Source organism: Meriones unguiculatus, chromosome 9 (genome assembly GCF_030254825.1).
Source record: "Meriones unguiculatus strain TT.TT164.6M chromosome 9, Bangor_MerUng_6.1, whole genome shotgun sequence".
Lineage (NCBI taxonomy): Eukaryota > Metazoa > Chordata > Mammalia > Rodentia > Muridae > Meriones > Meriones unguiculatus.
Genome location: NC_083357.1, coordinates 26,557,084 through 26,577,900, shown reverse-complemented (window position 1 = coordinate 26,577,900; position 20,817 = coordinate 26,557,084). Strand labels below are relative to the sequence as shown.

At 41.4% G+C, this 20,817-nt stretch overlaps 1 long non-coding RNA gene and 1 pseudogene across 2 annotated transcripts in view; one reads left to right on the top strand and one right to left on the bottom strand.

The window, feature by feature from the left end:
• The window catches only part of LOC132656426 (uncharacterized), a 54,678-nt gene that overhangs the window by 11,921 nt on the left and 21,940 nt on the right, over positions 1–20,817 (top strand). The window lies entirely within an intron of this gene.
• On the bottom strand, positions 9,571–10,421 carry LOC132656544 (ADP/ATP translocase 2-like; annotated as a pseudogene).

The following is a 20,817-nucleotide window of genomic DNA, read 5'->3' as shown; positions in this document are numbered from 1 at the left end:
ACTACAAAGGAAATGTCACCAACTGTCAGAGATATAGCAACACATTGCTCAAACATATGTGCCAGGGAAACCAGAAACTTGTTATTGTATGTGTGAGGGAGCTGCAACCAACACAGTCAGAGAAATGCTCCGTGCTCGTCATTGGACTCCAACAGTGTGTTTATATATACATTTTATCTTCCCAAGAGCTTAGGAGGATTGTGTATCGGCGTGACGATTTGGAGAAAGGTCACAGGCATGATTAGGATTTCTGCATGGTGGTGCCTCTGCCCCTATGCAGTTTTACTTTTCTCTCTCAGGAGTGAGTCATTCACTCTGAAGCATCAACGACCGCTTGGAGACTGGAGTGGAGGAAGTGTCAGATGCATTGGCGTGGCACATTCATCGTCCCTGGAATGATGAAAGCCTCTGGCTTGGGGAGAGGACAGAGGAGCTGGGGCATTACTCAAACTGTATGCTGACTCAGGCCAATGTCAGTTTTGGTCACTGCGCAGAGAGAACCACACACTGCCTGTGTTTAGGTCCTCTGCCACTGTGTCCAGCCCAGATTTGTTGTTGGATGTACGTTAGAAACTCTGGATGGCCCTACTTACAGGCCAATAAAACCTGTGTCTGTGTGTCTGTGAACATCGCGAACTCCTGCCTGAATGTTTGTGTGCCAGATGATCCTTTAGCACTCCCAGATAAGGAGTGTGAAGCATGGATGCTCTGGAGCCGGTAGTGACTCAATAATTAAGTTTTGATTCAAGTGAGTTAGCATAGAACCTGCTGGAATTTACCTGGCACTTGGGAACAGTCTCTGTCAGTAATGAGGAAAATTCTGTAATTAGACTTCCTGGGTTCTAACCCAAATGTGTTGTCTCCTAGCTGTATGAGCTTGTTTCTCAACCGAACTCGTCATCTTTGCAGTGACAATTGATTCATTAAGCTGTGGTAGAAATTGGCTCTCCCTTAAGCAAGGGGGGTTTATTTGGAGGCTGTGAGGACCTTGAGCATTGATGGCAGCATGGGATGGAAGGCAAGCACCTACCCCAGGTGGTCTCCTGAGTGAGGGAATCTGGCTTACTTTACTTCCTGACACTGAGTGAAACAGCAGCTACTTCACACTCCCAGCTCTCCCTCTGCTCAGGAGTCAGATTCCAGAGAGGGAGAAGTCGCTCAGCCTCATCGGCTACATCCTGGCACTAGGATGGGAGGGAGGATAGAACTTTGTCAGCTAGTGCCCACAATCAGTATTGTGTAGGAAGAATAATGTGTAGCAGGAGACAATAACTTTTAAGAATTGGGGAATCTTTGTTTTTAATTGCTGAGTAGTATCCTACTGTGTAAATGTACCACAATTTCTGTAGCCATCCCTCAACTGAGGGACATCTGGGTTGTTTCCAGATTCTGGCTATTATGAATAAAGGTGCTATGAACATGGTTGAGCAAATGTCCTTGTTGTGTACTTGAGCATATTTTGGATATATGCCTAGGAGTGGTATAGCTGTATCTTGAGGTAGCACTATTCCTAATTGTCTAAGAAAGTGCCAGATTGATTTCCAAAGTGGTTGTACAAGTTTACATTCCCACCAGCAATGGAGGAGGGTTCCCTTTTCTCCACTTCCTCTCCAGCATGTGTTGTCACTCAAGTTTTTGATCTTAGCCATTCTGATGGGTGTAAGGTGATAGCTCAGGGTTGTTTTGAATTGTATTTCCCTGATGACTAAGGATGTTGAGCATTTATGTAAGTGTTTCTCTGCCATTCATTATTCCTCTACAGAGAATTCTCTGTTTAGCTCTGTACCCCGTTTTTTAATTCGATTACTTGATTTGTTGCTTATTAACTTCTTGAGTTTTTTATATATTCTGGATATTAGCCCTCTGTGAGATATAGGGTTGGTGAAGTCTGTAGCCTGTCATTATGTTTTGATGACAGTGTCCTTTGTTTGCAGGCAAATTGAGAAATCTAGAAAAGATCATCCTGAGTGAGGTATCCCAGAAGCAGAAAGACACATGTGGTATATATGCACTTGTAAGTGGATATTAGACATATAATATAGGGTAAACATACTAAAATCTGTATACCTGAAGAAGTTAAGCAAGAAGGAGAACCCTGGGTAAGGTGATCAATCCTCACTCAGAAAGACAAATGGGATAGACATTGGAAGAAGGATAAAACAGGAAACAGGACAGGAGCCTACCACAGAGGGCCTCTGAAAGACTCTACCCAAATGCTAAGACTCATAACCAAACTTAGGGCAGAGTGCAGGAAATCGTATGAAAGAAAGGGGAGATAGTGAAACCTGGAGAGGACAGGAGCCCCACAAGGAGAGCAACAGAACCAAAAAATCTGGACACAGGGGTCTTTTCTGAGACTGATCCTCCAACCAAGGACCATTCACGGAAATAACCTAGAACCCCTGCTCAGATATAGCTCATGGCAGCTCAGTGTCCAAGTGGGTACTCTAGTAAGGGAAACAGGGACCGTCTCTGACATGAAATCAAGTGGTTGACTCTTTGATCACCTCCCCCTAAGGGGGGAGCAGCCTTGGCAGGCCACAGAGGAGGACAATGCAGCTAGTCCTGATGAGAGCTGATAGGCTAGGGTCAGACAGAAGGGGAGGAGGACCTCCCCTATCAGTGGACTTGGAGAGGGGCATGAAAAGAGATGAGGGAGGGTGGGATTGGGAGGGAATGAGGGAGGGGGCTACAACTGAGGTACAAAATAAATAAACTGTAATTAATATAAAAATAAAGATTTAATTAAAAAGAGAATTGGAGAGCCTAAGAAGTCCCTATACAAAACTGTACAGATATATAATTTTGTGATGATTAAATGAGATAATGTTATCATGTTTCCAACACAGTGCCTTGCCCAAGACCAGCTTTTCAATGAGTATAAGCTGGGGTGGCACGAATGGGTGATAAAAATCAGACTGTGGTTCCTGGATTAGACTTGCTCTTTTCACAACATGGTTTTGGCCTTGTCTCAGAACTGTAACAGTACCTCCCCCAAAATCCAACAACAAAACTAAAGGAACAACAACAAAACCTAACAGTGTTATAAGAACTCACAGAAGGCTCACTAAGCCCCACCTCTTAAAGCACTAAGCACCACCTTTGTATCATGAAACTAAGGCTAAGCCTTTAACACATGATCCCTTGGGGACAAGCCATATCCAGACAGAAATATCTAGACCCAGACCTGTCAGAACTCTTATACTATCTTATGATCAAGAAGCATTTCAACAAGAGGTCTACATCCTTGGTCTCAGAAGCATATTTCGTAAGATGTTTTTTCCTTTAGTCATTGGAGCTTTTGTTCTTTTTTTAAAAAAATGTATAATAAAATAAAACTTAATAAAATAATACAAAACTAACATATTGGAGTTGGACAAGACAAGCAAAGAGAAAAGAAAAGAGCCCTAGAAAAGGAGCAAGAATCAGAGCCCCATTAGTTGCGCACTCGGGAATCCCATAAAACCACTAAACTGTAAACCATAATACATGTAGAGGGCCTGGTGCGGCCCTTCGCTTGCTGCCTCAGTCTCTGTGTGTTGATGTGAGCTTTGCTCAGTTGATTTAGAGGGCTTGTTTTGGTCGGTGTTCTTGATACCTTCTGGCTCTTGTACCCTTTGTCTCTTTTCCCGTAGGGTTCTCTGAGCCCTGAGAAGGATTTGATAGAGATATCTCCTTTAGGGATTGACTGCTCCTAGTCATTCACTCTCTGCATAATGTCTGTCTGTGGGTCTCTGTATTTGTTCCTATCTGCTGCAGGAGGAAGCTTCTCTGATGATAGCTGAGTAAGGCATTGATCTATGACTAGAGCAGAATGTCATTAGGAGTCATTTAATTGCTGTGTTTGTTTGATTTCATAGCAGTACTACTTGGTCTTACCCTAGATCCCTGGGATATCTAGTCTCTGGTTCTTATCACCTAAGCACTGTCAGATACGGGCTCCATTCCACGGAGTAGGCCTTAAATCTAACAGCTATTGGTTGGTTACTCCTGCAAGCTTTGTGCCACCATTGCGCTAGCACATCTGGGAGGCAGGATACCACTGTAAGTCAAAGCATTTGTAGCTGGCTCGGGGCTTACACTTCCCTTTTGGTACCGTGCAGAGCACCTTCCTGTACCAAAGATGCTAGAACAGACGGGTAGGAACCAGCTCAACTTCTCTATGTTCAGTTTGTGTGGAGGTGTTGTTTTCAACAACATGTCTGTTTGCAGAGAGCAATCTATTGTCTTGGAAGAGCTTGGGTTGTTTGGGAATTCCCAACAACGAGTGAGGTAGATGTAACCCAGTCCCTGGACTGGAAGCTTCATTTGGTGACCAAAGATGTCTCCCCTATTATTTGATGATTTAATTTAGACCACCTTTGTAGATGTACATATTTTAGGAGGCTTCTACTGTTTTAGGTTTCCATACTACCCCTCAAATGGCTCTTAATTTTAGTTGTCTCTTCCTGTATTCCCTTTCTTATCCTTCCCTCCCCATCCTCACTTGATTTTCCCATTTCAGCACCCCTGCCCATCCATAATTATCATATTCTATTTGTTTTTCCTAACAAGATTCATCTGTACACCTAGTCCCTTACTCTATACCTACCCTCTGTGGTTCTGTGGATTATGGATTGTAGCTTGGTTGTCATTGACTTAACAGCTAATATGCACATGTACATGAATGCATAACATATTAACCTTTCTGGGTCTGGAATGCCTCATTCAGGATGACTTTTTCTACCTCCATCTGTTTACCTGTGAATTTCATCATGTCATTTTAAAAATATTCCATTGTGTAAATGTCCCACGGTTTTCTTTACTCCTGGCGACTGACTTCTAGGTTGTTTCCAGTTTCTGGCTTGTACAAATAAAGCAGCAAAGAACATGGTTAAGCAAGTGCCTCTGTGGGTATCTGCCCAAGACTTGTACAGCTGGAGCTTGAGGTAGATCAATTCCCATTTTCCTGAGGACTCATAGTCCTCCAGTGTCCATAGTGGCTGTACAAGTCTGTACTCCCACCAGCAATGGAGGAGGGTCTCCCTTACTCCATATGACTGTCAGCATGAGATACCACTTGTTTCATTGATCTCAGTCATTCTCATGATTATAAAATGAAATCTCAAAGTAGCTTAGATTTGCGTTTCTCTGATGGATAAGAAGGTTGAACATTTCTTTGTTCCTCAGCCATTTGAGTTGTTTCCTCTTTTGATAATTCTCTGTTTAGAGCTGTACCCCATTTCTAAACTGTTTTCTATTTGTTTTCCTGACATCTAGTAGTTCTGTGTTCTTTATGTATTTTGGATATTAGTCCAATATTCGATGTGTAGTTGGTAAAAAATCTTTTCCCATTCTGTAGGCTACCACTTAGTCTGAATGACAGTGTCCTTTGCCTTACAGAAGCTTTTCAGTTTCATGAGGTCCCATTTATTAATTGTTAATCTTAGTACCTGTGTTATTGGTGTTCTGTTCAGAAAGACTTTTTCTGTGTCAATGAGTTCAAAGTTCTTCCTCACGTTCTCTTCTATTATGTCATTCAGTGTATTTGGATTTATGCTGAAGTTTTTTTGTTTGTTTGTTTGTTTGTTTTGCCTTTCAAAGACAGGGTTTCTCTGTGTAGCCTTGGCTGTCCTGTCTGGCCTTGAACTCACAGAGATCTACCTGCCTCTGTTTCCCTGAGTGCTGGGATTATAGGTGTGTGTCAGGATACCTAGGTTATGTTGAAGTTTTTAATCCATTTAGAGTTGATTTTTGGGTAGTGTGATAGGTATGGATCTATTTGGATCTTCTACGTGCAACTATCCAGTTTTAACAGCACCACTTGTTGAAGATGCTATCTTTTTTCTGGCTTCTTTATAACAATTGTTGTAACTATCCTGGGCTTGTTGTGTTTCCATATGAAGCTGAAAATTGTCTTTTTAAGATCAATTACAGGACATCTAAACAGTATTTCTCTTTTAGATATCACATGTCGCTCCCCCATTCCCTCTTGAATTCATGACCTCTTCTCTAATTACTGTTGTTCTACACAAGATACACAATCCACCATATATATATGTATAAACACAGTGTGTGTATATACACACATATATATGACTGAGAAAACTAAATGAACTCAGTCATATATATGTATATATATGTGTGTGTGTGTGTGTGTGTGTGTGTGTGTGTGTGTGTTGAAACAGGACATTGCTATGAAGTCCAGTCTGGCATGGAATTTCCAATGTAGAAAAAGCTAGGATTGACCTCACAGAGATCCTCCTGTCGTTGCCTTTTGAGTGCTTAGATTAAAGGTGTGCACTAGACCCTTTCTGCCTTTTTTTAAAAAATGATTTTTAAAGGATTTATTTACTTTACGTCATGTTTAGGAGTGTTTTGCCTGTGTATCTATGCGTATCAGCATGCCTTCAGAGGTCAGAAGAAAGCATTGGATCCCCTGAAACTAGACTTGTGGATTGTGAGCCTGTGTGTGGGCACTGAGAACCAAATTCAGTCCCTTTGCCAGAGTATCAAGTATTGTTGGGTGCTGAGCCATCTCCTCAGCCCGTGGCACTCACCTTGTTTTTTCTTATTTTAGTTTTAATTTTTTATATTAATTACAGTTTATTTATTTTGTATCTGAGCTGTAGCCCCCTCCCATATCCCTTCCCAATCCTATCCTCCTTTCTTCTTCTTCCTCTAATGCCCCTCCTCCAGTCCACTGATAGGGGAGGTCCTCCTCCCCTTCTCTCTGACCCTAGCCTATCAGGTCTCATCAGGACTGGCTGCATTGTCTTCCTCTGTGGCCTGGTAAGGCTGGAAGTATGTGGAGACCACAAGGTTCCACAGAAAGGCTAGCATGGCAGCAGTCTGTGCGCAGTACAATGGGGCCGGAGAGCTGGGTGGGTGGGAACAGACCTCTCACACCTTGTAGCTCATTCTAGGGAATTTAGGAATAGATCTCAAGCATGGATGTTACTCCGTACCATTTGTGCTTGAAAAGCAGTGAAGCTAAGTTTTGGCGAGAGGATACGATGAGGCTGGAGCAACAGCAGCACTCAGAAGTGTGATATCCAGGAATGATGCAAGGATCTACAGAAACACGTCTTGGCGTTCTTGGATATGGCTAGTGGCAACTGTGTGGAGAACAGGCCCACCAGCATGTTGTCTCCCACCATTCGATAACTGACAGCTCACATGTTGCCATCAATGCTGGCCTCGGGGGAGGCCTCATTAGCACTCAGAATCTGCATCATTCCTCAGATGATCACAGCAACTTCCAGAGAAAGAAATGAGGAAAAAACCCCAACACACTGTTGATAAATTTATTATCTCTACCTAGCTCACCCTTCCTGTGCACATCAAACCAGGTTTTTCCACTCTTATTTCTCACCAGGATGGTTGCTCCCAGCTTTGGAGTGTGACTCCTTTGACATGGTTGTAACACTTAAAATCAAGTAGGTGGGTGTGAACCCACACAGCTGTGCCTGGGAACCTGGCAGCCTCTCGGCTCAGAGGAAAGCCAGACAGGGAGAAGCAGTAGCTTTCTCTAGGGGCTGGTGTACGGAACATGAGTTTGTCAACTTATTTCTCAGTGTCTCCCACTCATTGCTACCAAAAGAGGGAGAAGAGATCAACTTATTCCAAAGTGTTTTAAGTTGAAAGTAAGAGGAAATCAAGTTTGAGAGACAAAGGAATAACTGAGAAGTCCAAAGAGGCAACAGGAAAGTTTTTTTGAAACCACCCTCTATCATGAAACAGCTCTCATTCAACTGCTGAGCTCTGATCTAGTAATAAACGCTAACATTTCCTGCTGGCACATACGGACACATTTGGTTTACTTCAGGTCATCTCTTGCCCAGTACATCTGTATTTCCTGTTTGCTCATTTTTGTGTCTGCAGCAGTGTAGGAAGGGGCCCCTTCCAGAATTTTGGTGCAAAGCTGGACCCAAATGCCAAGGCTACCATCACTATCATTGCCTCACTTCTGGCCTATTCAGGTTCTTATTCCTCCAGGGAAGCCCGAACATTGTTGAACATTAAATGGGTATTTCACTGTACAGTGTTTATTATTAGCCCTATGATTATCATGGCAGTATTATTTATTACAACCAATAAGACACAGACAATAAAACAAATTGCCTATTGAACTTGGGCTGGGCAGATATTTCTACCTATCATATATTAATAACCTCACCATCTACCATCCAGCCCCCATCCAGTGCCATCCACCTTAACCATTCTTATCTTGGCTACCTTCCGTCCATAATCTTATAACTGCTTGCTTATATTATTCATCTTGGTGTTTTCTCCATTTGCACCATGCTCAGAGTCCTTCCTCCTGGCCCATGTGGTTCCTTCTTCACTCTAACCCATTGTGGTGTCCTCTTCCTATCTTTCTCTTCTTCCCTGTCTCTGTCCCAAAGTCTGGGAACCTTAGCCATGTCTACCCCATTCTTCCCTGCCCAGGTTTTAGGCCTTTTAATCCACCAATCAGGAATAATGTCTTAGGCAGGTTTACGAAACAAGGATAGGATAGTAACCAGATCTTGAGGGCCAGTAATTAGCATCAAAATACAAGCATCAAAACAACCTCCAGCACAGTACTCTAGTTCTTTGCCTCCTTTCCTGCTTACTCCAAGTCCCCTACTGTACATACTGTGTATACTATACATACATCTTCCAAATATACACGCACCCTTCATGCTTCCTGTCTTAGCAGCTAGAAATTTCCTTTTATGGAATCTCATTTTCCTGGTTTCCCTGGCTTGCACTAAGGGGGCGGGGAGGATCCCTTCAGATGTAATGCTTTACTTTTGAGAGATTAAAGGGAAATTTTAGAATACCTTTTCTCGCTCCCAGGATCATAGTTTCACTGGTGTATCTTGTCTTATAAGGATGGTGATGAATTTGGAAACCCCACCAGAGTAAGACTGTTTAGCGGCAAGAAATACAGTAGACTGTTAGCTTCGGTGGACTTCTTCTCTACATTCTCTCCAAAGAGTGGCCGCCCATGCCCCTACATTCTTCATAGGGACTTCCAGGAAAGGCTGACATTGTGTTCATGAGAAGTCAGCTATGCCGGGGAGTGGGGGGCTTCTTTAGTGTTTTAATTATTAATTTCCAACTTCTTTCGATTCCTTTCTTTGCCAGACTCATTCAAAGACTCTGTTCTACCTAGATGCCATATGTATTGATGCAACATAGTCCTATCTTCTTCAGAAGTCACCATAACCCCAAACAAAGCCAAAGGTAGCTTCCCCAAGCAGCCATCCAACAACTGCTGAAGTCCACCTCCATAGCAGAAGATGCCAAACTTAAAATACATGGCCTTTAAGTGGTATTTATTTTGTTTTTAGATATTTTTATTTTCTTTGATTTTTAATATTAGGAGTGGCTGAAATAAAAAAAAAATTAACTGAGTCCCATTATTACTATTGTCATTATGGAAATGGCTTAAAGGGAAAGCAGGTCAGATGACTGTTATTGCTTTCTACTTTTCAAATGGTCAGTACTTGCCACTGATAAAACAGACAGGCTAGGAAAATCTGTCTAGAATGCTCCAGATATGGTTTATTATACAACATGCCTGTTCTCAGGGAGAACGCCTCAGACAGAATTATGTGTACTTCTTGATCTCATCATACAAGACAAGCCTCCTTCATCACGAGCACTCTTCCACTAGCAGTCAAGTATGCCGGTATACATGATATCCGTCCCTTTGCATCCTAACTGAATCAAAAGGACAGGAAGTCAGGCCAGCAACAGCAGGGACAGACTGTGCAATCAACCAGCAGATGAGGACAGTGAGTATTCTTGGCATACGGAAGCATTCCCTTTGCAGTGTCAGAGATACCAAAGTAGGCAGCTCCGTAGACAGCAATGCCCTGTACTGACTGACACATTAAAGCCTTGGTACAGGTCCTTAACTCCATCACATGTAGAGATCTTAACCAGGCAGTCACCAAAGGCCTTTGAATTTCTTTTCAGCTCCAGCTTTGCCCACATCAGCTGCTAGACAGACACAGGCAAAATGAAGAGGGTACACAAAGCACAAGGATGTGGCCTCAGAGGTACCACCTGATGCCAGGTTTCATGCAAAGTAGGGCCCAAACTGGGTCTTCTTGTCCACATCACCCAGAAAGATCTGCCTGTATTTATCTTTGAAGGCACAGTTGAGAGCCTGGGTGGGACGTTTCTGATGACGTTGGCCAGGTTACCACTCCAGAAGGAAGGACTCCCTGGTTCTTGGGGATATGAGCCACACAGTCTATAATGCCCATGTATTGCTTATCTGCCGTGATTTGCTTGCTGGCATGCTGTACCTTCAGCAGCAGCTTGACTTGCTTGATGGGTGCTACTGAGGTCTCAGAGAGGGCTGTTACTGTTGCCTTGGAGATAGCCCTGGCCACTCTGCCAGCCAAGGAGTCCTTGGTGAAGGACAGAGTGGCATATGTCATGTTGAAAGACAAAAAGAAGAGGCAGGGGGCTGTGGGACAGGACCCGGTTGACAGCCGGCTCTGAGTCTCCAGCTCCGGAGGAGTGGTATTTTGTTTTTTAATCACTTTTGTTGCAGTGTTTCTGGACCTTGTTTGAATTTAGGGACTGGTAATTAGGAGATGCCCTGTGCCACTGTGGAATGCTTAGCAACATTCCTGGCTTCTACACGTTAGATGCCAGTGGCTTCTTCCCAGGTTGACCATCAAAATGTCCCCTGCAGGAAAAGTTGTTCCTGGTGGGAAAGCACTACGGTGACATATATCTGCTGATCAGGAAAAATTTGGAACTATTTATTCAATCATTGTGAAGACACAATGGACGTGACTTAAGGAAAATTCTTAAGTTTACTAATTAATATGGTAATATAATATTAAATGAAATGTTTATAAAATAACCAACATATGATTTTTAAGTTGTTAGTATATAGATTTTGGACTTAACTCTGGTAAGAAGGTGGCTTGCCATGGGTGGTTTTTAAAGTCAGGGGTTGACAATACCCAGTTCTTGCTTTAGAATAGTGTCTCTGATGGTCCTGGTGAGGACTGATTGAAGGAGGTGACCTTGGCGGTAGCAAGGCCACTCAGAGTTTAGCAAGAGAGCTCCAGCCCACATGGGAGAGGCAGAGTTGGACACATGTCAGTGCGCTGCTTGGAGCTGGGATAATTAGTTGCAATCAAGGCATCATTCAATCAACCCTCTCTAGAGTGACTGGAGGGACAATGGCTGAAACTGCAGCCAACATCCCCTTTGCGGGCCATTGTAGCAACAAAGAGTTTACCAGAAAGAACCCTTTCATTTTCAACTGTGGCAGGTGGACCATGCTCCAATCACAGGCGCTTTAGGATGTGTTCATATGGCAACCATCTATTTCTTGAAGATGCTTTCTGCTGATACAGAAACATCATCCACAATGCACAAAGCGTTGGTAGCTTGGAGTAACTTATTGCTAAAAATCAGCACAGGGATATGATGGATTGCTGTCCTGTTCTAGCTCACAATTTACTTGCATTACCAGAAGACATGGTTCCTAAGCGTTGTGAAGCACAACTCTGATTTGTCACCTTAGACATTTTGTACAGTTTGCATTCCATTGGTTGTTGCGGAAATTAGAACTTGAAACTCGGGCGGATCAGTCAGCAGTCTGTGTTGAAGCCAGGAAGCAGCGTGCGGCTGAGCTCAACTGCAGTGCCATCCGACCGGTTTTGAGACAGAAGCTGCACGGGCCTATGTTTCCGTTTTGAACTGTAAGCTTTTTACTTTTTAAGGCGCCCTGCTCATCAGCCATAAGGTGTTCAATGGCTGCAGTGTACTTTGTAGCTTTTGCAGGTGCGGATTTTAGCAGAAGGCGTTTTTATAGTCCTCTTCCTCCGCTTCCTCTTCTTCTTTTGTGTGGAAATTAGAGATTTTCTTGTTCTGCCATGTCTCTCTCTAACTGGAAACCTTATTCTCTATTCAGTCATTAGAATGTGTGTGTGTGTCTGTGTGTGTGTGTGTGTGTGTGTGTGTGTGTGCGTGTGTGTGTCCACTTACCCATGCATGTGCACTTGGAGGCCTAGGCTTGATGCTGGGTTTTGGACAGGATCTCTCTTACAGACAGCATCTCTCACTGAGCCTGCAGCCTGCCTGGCTGGCCATCAAGCCCTTGGGACCTGCCACCTCCATGCTGGGGTCCTTGGAGTTGCGAGAGCACAGCCCTGCATCTGGCTTTCGTGTGGATGCCAAGGGTGCTTTTGTAGCAAGCTATTTACTCGCTGAGCTATTTCTCCAGCCCCAGAAAAACAATATTTTTTTTTAATGATAGATTTCCTCCTAAATTATCTTGATGAATGGTTCTATCCAGATTGTAATGTTAAATGTCTTTTCCCAAACAAATTAAGTCTACATAAGCCAGTGTACCAAAAAAAAAAAAAAAAAGCTCCCTCCCCCCAGTATTTTCCTGAGTGTGATTTCTACAGAAACCAACTCTTTATTCTGTATAATATCCCCATTTTCTCTTCTCAGGTTTTGCTCATGTTACACCGTTGTACCTCTTTTAATATTTTTCTTCAAACTCAAACTAGCTGCTGCCAGCCTGCCATATCCTGTGTCCTTAGTTTGGTTCCATGCCAGGCAGGCCCTCTCCACAGAAAGCCTTGTGTGGAATCCACTCTCAGGCAATCCAAAGTGGTCTTTGACATTTTGGGGTTGTTGTGATTGGGGTTGGAAAGTTCCAACTCCTGGCTTCGTGAAACACAAGCTTCATGTCTACCACAATTGCAAAGACCGCTTTCCTGTCACGCTAGGCTAAGATGGTCTGGAATATTTTGCTTTTCGCAAAATATCTGGTGCTCTTTCTTCACTTCTCATTCCTGACTGTCTTCCCTATGGTATTGCCAGATGAGGAATGTTTATGAATCTAGACAATAACAGAACAACCTTTCTCTCAAGTTGAAAACACAAGCCTGATTTAAAAATTAAGGAAGAAAGCATTCGCATCAAGGATGATGATGATGACTACCATGATGATGACGATGATGATAGTAGAGATGGTGGTGATGATGATGTCAGTTTTGGTGACAATGGTGGTAATGGTGGTGCCAGAGGTGATAACGGTGATGGTGCTGATGTTGGTAGTGATGTTTATGCTATGGATAATGGGAACATCTACCATGTTTTCAGTTTATGAGTGCCATACTTGGCGTTAGGTGCTCTTCATATATTACTGTGAGTATAGCCATTGCACTCAGTGTAGAGATGAGTAAACCAAAAGGGGTTATGAATTTCTGGTGATTATAAATGAAGAAAATAAATAAAAGTTATCTTGGTTGTTAGTAATATTGATAATATGTGATGGCATAGATTGATTCATTTATCAGTAAGATTTTTATTTTACTCTGTATACCAGGCACTCACAAAGGGGATCCTTAATGTGCTGGAGTGATGAGTATTTTAGATATTCATAGAAAATCTGACTTATATAGGACATCTCTGCTGCCACCTAAATGAAAATTTACCCTGTTGAAAGCTTGGTTATTGGAAAGTCTAAAAAACACAAGTCCCTTGTAGAACATTGAATCAAATGGAGAAGAAATTTAATCCTTTCATTATTAGCATTTAATCTATTTTTTAAAATTAAAATTACCTGCCAGTTATAATAAAATATCAGACATATTTAACATAAAAATGGAAAATCCTGAATCCCATCTATTAATTTTTATGAAGTTGGGATTGAATCTTCATTTCTAAAAGTAGCAAAACTAAAAAACAATGAGCTCTGTTTTGCATATAAATATGTCTCTGTGAGTTTGTAAGTTTTATGTCTACTTTGGATTGCTGAGGGTGAATCTATCAGCTTGGGAGATGACTCAGTAGGAAGAGAACTTGCTTCCCGTTCTTGATAACCTGTATTTCGACCCCAAGAACCTACATACAAGCCGTAACCAGTACAGCATGAATCTGTAATTTCAGTGCTTTCACAAGGAAATGGAAGGGCAGGGGCAGGAGAATTTTAGGAAACTCATAGGCCAGCTACCCAGGTGTGTGCACCAGTGAGAAAGAAAGACCCTTTATTAAACAAGGTGGAAGGCGAGGATTGACATCTGAGGCTGTCCTCTGACCGCTGTGTGCCTGATACACACACACACACACACACACACACACACAACAACAACAACAACAACAACAATAACAACAACCACAACCACTATTTATCTAATTTGGAAATAGGATGAACACCAATGAAACTGTGAGTTAAAAGATTTCATATCTACTCTAACCAGTGAAACTTGCATAAGATGATAAAATATACACTTAAATCCCTTTCTAAAAGTTATGTTGAGTATCATAAATGACAGCTAAAAAAAACGGGCCCTTTGACTTTGGTACAAGGAAGGTTATACCCTCTGGTACTATTAGTCGCCATCATTAGTTGACCACGTGGTATGTCGGCACTATGCTACACACGTCCTGAAACTTTACGTATACTTTTATTCAGTCTCTGTAGTCAGTGTTTGCTCTGGAAATAAGAAGTTTGGGCAGCCAAGCAGATTACAGATCATTTCTCCTTGTCTTTGATATTAACATGAAACAAAGAAAGATCCACTGTAGACAGCAATAGAAGAGTGTTTGCTGAAGTATTTCTTCAAAAGGCTGAGATAAGAGCTGCAACCCCAAAGCCCAACAATAGGGACTTTGTTAAACAGACAACAGATTGTATCCATTAAAATGTCAGTGTAGAAAACTAATGATGGCATGGGGAAGCACACACGTGATAGCCCAGCAGTGAGCACCATGAGATTCCATTTTCTAAAAGTTTTTATGTGCATGGAAAACTGATTAGTAAAGACACACTCTAAATGTTAAAAATGACAAAATTAATGTTAACTGTAGTTACTGCTGGGTGATAAAAAATGGTTTCATGTTAATGAATTTCCTTACCTTGGCTTGAAAAATATTCTGCAATAAACATGTATGGTCTGGGTAATTTATAAAACTGGTAACAGGGAGAAGGGCTAGGGCTGAAGACAAACAAGGAACCCAGGCGACACTAAGACACAACAGGGTTAGAAGGCCGCTTGAAAGACTGGACAATGACATTGTCGCCCATGACTTAACTCGTACTCCATTTTGTGTTTCTGAGCTTTGTATTTTGCAAACTAAATGCCTGTTATAGGCAGACATTTAAGTTTGACTAATTCTCTTTCGAGGGGCTATGCAAGAACATTAGCTATGTTTTCATTTCTGTACCACCACAGCCAGATGCTACTCTATATGTCAATATATATTTGTATGTATATATTTTCTGGCACAATCTTTGAAATCCTGCTCCCAGTTTATGAACTTACTAAACCTATGCATTCTGCTGCACTACTCCAGAGCACAAGTATAATACAAAATAAATAAAAAACAATTATGGTGATGAGAATAATCAAATCATATGAAAAAAATAGAATTATAGCTATCTTACTTGAACCTTGGACAAAGTTAATTTTGTTATAAAGGTGGGAAAATGTGTGCTTCTGACTATAAATCATGTTGGAATTAAAGCTTGGAAGCTGCTGTAATATCAGTTTCTCTAATATTATTGTGGTAGCATGACTGAAATTATAATGAAGTGGAATGTGATTAGTAAAGGGCAGGCTTGGTAGGGTCACGCAGGCTGCACGGGCAGGCCCTGAACCAGCGACATGATTTGCAAGGCTCAGTGAAAAATGAAAAATCAGGGCTTGTTCAGAAATGATTAAGAACTCTAAGACTGTGATAGTAAGCACACTGAGCCAATCACAGAGTCCTTTGACATTCACAGCTGCCTGTGGTTGTGCGTTCATGAAGCTAGTCTGTGGGAGATCAGGGCACACGGCCTGCTCTGCTGTCACCTAAGCTATCAAGCCAGGTACACATTCCCTCTAAACTTCATGTTACTTATCCATAAAACCAAGAAGGGCCAGGCAAGGGGGCACATGCCACCTTGTACTCAGGGAGGCAGAGGCAGGTGGATCTCTGTGAGTTTGAGTCCAGCCTGGTCTACAAAGTGAGTTCATGACAGCCAGGACTACATGAAGAAATCCTGTCTTGAAAAACCAAAAATCAACCAACAAAAAAATCCAAGAAGGTATTTTTCAGAAAACACTTTGTTGAAAGTGATAGGGATTCAAACCCTGTCAATATATATATATATATATTATATATATAATATATATATATAATATATATATATGTTTGTATTATATATTTTCTGGCTCAGGTAACAGTTCAGGCTGGTAATGACCTAACCTTACACTATTTCTGAACTAGCCAGATAGTAAGTATTTTCAACCTTATGAGCCATATGGCCTCTGTCATAACTGTTCTCTCAGATCTCAAAAGTTGTCAGAAGAAGATGTCTGTGAGTAGCACGGTTGTCTTCCTGTCAGACTTAATTTGTGGGTGGTGCATGTGAGTTTTAGATCATTTTCATGAATCAGAAAATGTTCTTCCTTGTTTCTCCCCCTGCCGTATGAGAATGTAAAAACCATCCTTAGCCATCAGGCATTACAGTAGCAGATGGAGTTTTACCTGCCGATGTTTGTTAGGTGGATGGACTGGGTTTGAAGAGAGAGGTATCATTTGGCATTGGTGTGTCTATACATTGCTGTCTCGTGTGGCTCTATTATCTTCTGTTGGGAAGAGAAAAGACCAACCTTAGGGCTATAGGTTAGCCGTCTTAGAGTAACGAGATTCTTTACTGTCTTCTAGTGTCTGTCCATACAGTCCTCTTTGAGTGGGTTCATTTTGCTTATCACAGATATGTAGGAGGAATATTTTGTTTGGCTACTGTGTTTGACTTTTTATTGCTAAAATAAAATAAAAAAAACTGAGTGAACACTGAAAGGAAGAAAATTTATTTTGACTCATAGTTTTGGTTTATGCTTGGCTGATTTCACTGTTTTGTATCCAAGGTGAGGCTGACCATCCTGGAGGGAAGTATGCATTGAAGCAACACAGCTCACCTCAGGACATATAGAAAGCTGAAAGGAGAGAGATACAGGAAAAGGCCAGGACAAGACACATCCCCCCAAATTCTCCCATAATGACTCACTTTCCCCAGCTAGACCTTGTTTCCTAAAATTACCAGTATTTCCCAATAGTGTCACCGGCAGAGGATCAAGGCTTCAACACACAAGCTGAGATGAGGCAATTCATATTCAAATCATATATAAAGCAGACCAAGGCTTACAGTCACGCATCCACTAAAATGGCGGTGGAGGACAAGTTCCATAGTTCTGCTATCCCCATTAGAACCACACGAATTAGAAGAAACATCACTTTGTACTAGTGTGAGCAAGACACATAGAGTAGGGGGAAGTTTTCAAAAACTGCTCCTAGGAAGACAGTGAAAATATCCTTTAAGATTCTTATAGTGAGACACTTTCTTACAAAAAGAAGATGTAATTGACACTGACTTCTGGTTCCACATGTTCATACGTGAGCATTACACATGCCATCCTATGGTAGCACACTTTGGAGGAATGGCTTTCAGAGTGTATGAATACTATCTCAATGATCCTCACAGCGAGAAGTATGTATGACACCCTGACTTTCGGTTTTGGATTTGCAACAACCCATTATTGTGGGAGGCGGATACCTTTCCCATGCTCCTCTTTTCTTTCCCATTCGCCTCTCACAAATAATTGAAAGAGCTCACCATTGTCTCTGCTTGACTCCCTTATTTCAGCCACCCTTCAGCAAGTGGCAATTTTACTTCCATTTTTTTCTGGGCTCCTAAGAGGTCTTTTTGGTCAATAGAAAGCTCTAGATTGCCACGCTTTTGTTCAAATTCTTTAAAAACAGTCCATATTTTTAATAGCTGACTGTTCTACTCTGCTTCATGTCTTGTCACTTGACTCTCTTAAATTTTTCCCCAGTGTAGTTTATGAAAAGTTTGTGACCACCCTTAACCCCACTAACACTTAAAGTAAATGGAAAGGACAGATCCTGGTGTCCCTACCGTAGACATGGGACTGCTGACACATAGAACTATTTAATGACTTGCTCTTGACTCCTCCTTTAGCTTCTGGGTAGTGTGGGACTAGAATGCATCTGTATGAAAGCCTTCTTTTGGCCAAGGTACACATCAATATCTTACCAGTAATCACTAACCTCTTTCTTCACCCTGCTCTGGTCTTCATCTTCCTCCTCTATGGAACTGATACTTGTTTTCTCCTAGTCTCTCTTCTTGAGCAATAACTCCTACTTGAGATGACTGTTGGAAGGCTTTCCAGGTCTCTGTTCTTTATGGGAGCCATCACTACTTCTGGCCTCTGAAGCCAGCCTGTTCAATGCCTCTGTATGGCTTTAATCAAACTGGGTCTTGTGATATGCTTCACTCTCATGTGAAGGCGTTCTCTCTCTTTCTCTCTCTCACACACCATTTGCTGTGCACACCAATGACAAATATTTTCCATTAAAATGCATTTAAGTTGAAAACTTCTGCCCCAATGACCCCAGCCTGACCACCTAAAGACGGTGCAAGCAAGACCTTCCAGAGGCCTCCTGACTACATACCCAAATCTCCTCTCTCCAATCTTTGGTGGACCAGAATGTATTCAAAGCAGAACAACTAGACCTGTAGAGCCACAGCAGAAGGCAGTGCCGATCCTTTGAGAGTGTCTGTCTGGACAGACAGTAATAGCCTCTAAAAAGACTAGGGTTAGAACCCCTGGCCCTCAATATAAGTTCCACAAAAGGAAATATGATCTGAATCCTTTTAGAACATAATCTTCTCCTGAATGTTGTACATACAAACAAAAAGGAAAGGTGATCCAAGCACAAAGAAAAGAAATGCAAAACTAAATGATAGATTCTCAAGTCCCAGTGCAGATACAAAAGCAACACAAAAACCAAGACTTGTCCTTCCTCAATTACTGATCCCACAGTAATGAACCAAAATAAGAAGGACTTTCCAGAGAAAAAGATGATTATAACTTTGTTTAAAAAGCCTTAAGACAACAAAAACAAAGAGCTGAATGACATAACAAAGCCAACCCAAGATATGAAAATTAAATTCAATAAAGAGATAGAATTGCTGAAGAAAAGCCAAACTGAAATGATGCTGGAAATAAAAACTCAATAAGTAAAATTAAAACCTTAGTGGAAAGCCTTATCAGCAAAATGGATCATGTCGAAAACAGAGTCAGGGCTGGAAAACAAGGCAAAACTGGAATGCTCAGTGAGAAATAAAAGAACAATCACAACAACAAAAATCCAAAGAACAAAACACAGGAGAGCTTTGGGATATCATGAAAAGATCTAATCTCTGAATTATAGGCAACCGAAGAGCAGAAGATTGAGGAGGAGGTGTACATAGTGAAGATGTAATGGATATTCTCAATAAAACCATAGAAGAATAATTCCTAGAGCCAAAGAAAGAGATTCCCATTTAGATACAAGAGGCTTCCAGAACAGCTAATAGATAGGAATGGACAAGAAACTCCCCATAGTAAATTATAATTAAAACATTAGAAATACAGAATAATAAAAAGGAACTTTGGTATGAGAACTAATTTTCTTAAAATGACAGAGAAGAAAGTAGGATACACATTTCAACTCACAGGTACAGAAAATAACTTTCTGAACAGGATCCCAGAAGTGTAGGCAGTAAGAGCTACAATTGCTAGCCATGAAACTAAAGAGTTTTAGTGCAGCAAAGGAAAACGATCATTGGAGTGAAGAGGCAGTCTAGAGGGTGGGAAAAATATTTGGTGTTTATATACCTGAAAGAGTGTTAGTGTCTAGAATATATAAAGAACCGAACCAAACCAAACCAAACCAAAACCAAAACTAAACACCAACAAAACAAACAACACAATTAAAAATTGAGTAGTGAAACTAAACATAGAGTTTCTAAAAGATGAAATACAAATGGCCATCCTTACTCTCAGAGTAAAGAAAATTAAAACTGATTTGAGATTTTAAATTAGCCGAGACAGAATGGCTAAAATTAAAAAAAAAAGAAAGAAAGGCAACAAATCCTTTTTTGGATGTGGAGAAAGGGGAATACTTAATCACTGTTGGTGGGAGTGCAAACTGAAGCATCAGCTATGGAAACCAGTGTGCTAGTCCCTCAAAAGGCTAGGAATCTATGTTAATACATAATGGTTTCTTCAACCATGTGATCCAGCGATCACACCTGTGCATATCCCCAAAGGACTCTATATCCTACTACAGAGACTCTTGCTCATCCATGTTTGTTGCTGACCTATACACAATAATCAGGAAGTGGAAACAATCTCGATGTCCATTAGCTAATGAATAAAATAAAATAATGAAACAGTGGTTCATACACAGGAGGCTATTATTGAGCTATAAAAAAAATCATTAAATTTTCTTGTAAATGCATGGAGCTGGAAATAATCATTCTGAGTAAGGTAAGTCAGACTCAGAAAGACAATCCCATATGTTCTCTCTCACATGTGGGTGCTAGCTTTGAATCTTGAGATCTGTATGTGTAAGTTAGAGTGTCCACAGCAAGCGGGAAACTAGGAAGTCACCACTGGTGAAAAACTTTAGGGGAAGAGGTAGAATGCAAGTACTATACACAGAGAGTGGTAAATAATCAAACAAGAGGGCTTAAGTTGAGTGGGATTTGAGGGCAGGATAGAAGAAGGAAAGTGGGGTAGGATAACTAACCACGCCATATAGAAAACCACTACTGTAGAAACTTCCTAAAACTCATACACATGAACAGATAAGGGGCTTTAAGAGGAGTTATTCTATAAAAGGAGGAGTACGTCCCGCAGATGCCTATCAAAGTGTCAGTTGCCAGCTTTGAATTGGCATCCACTGGGGTCCCCTAGACCCCATAAACATTACACTATTGCCATTGTCGTTGCCTACCTT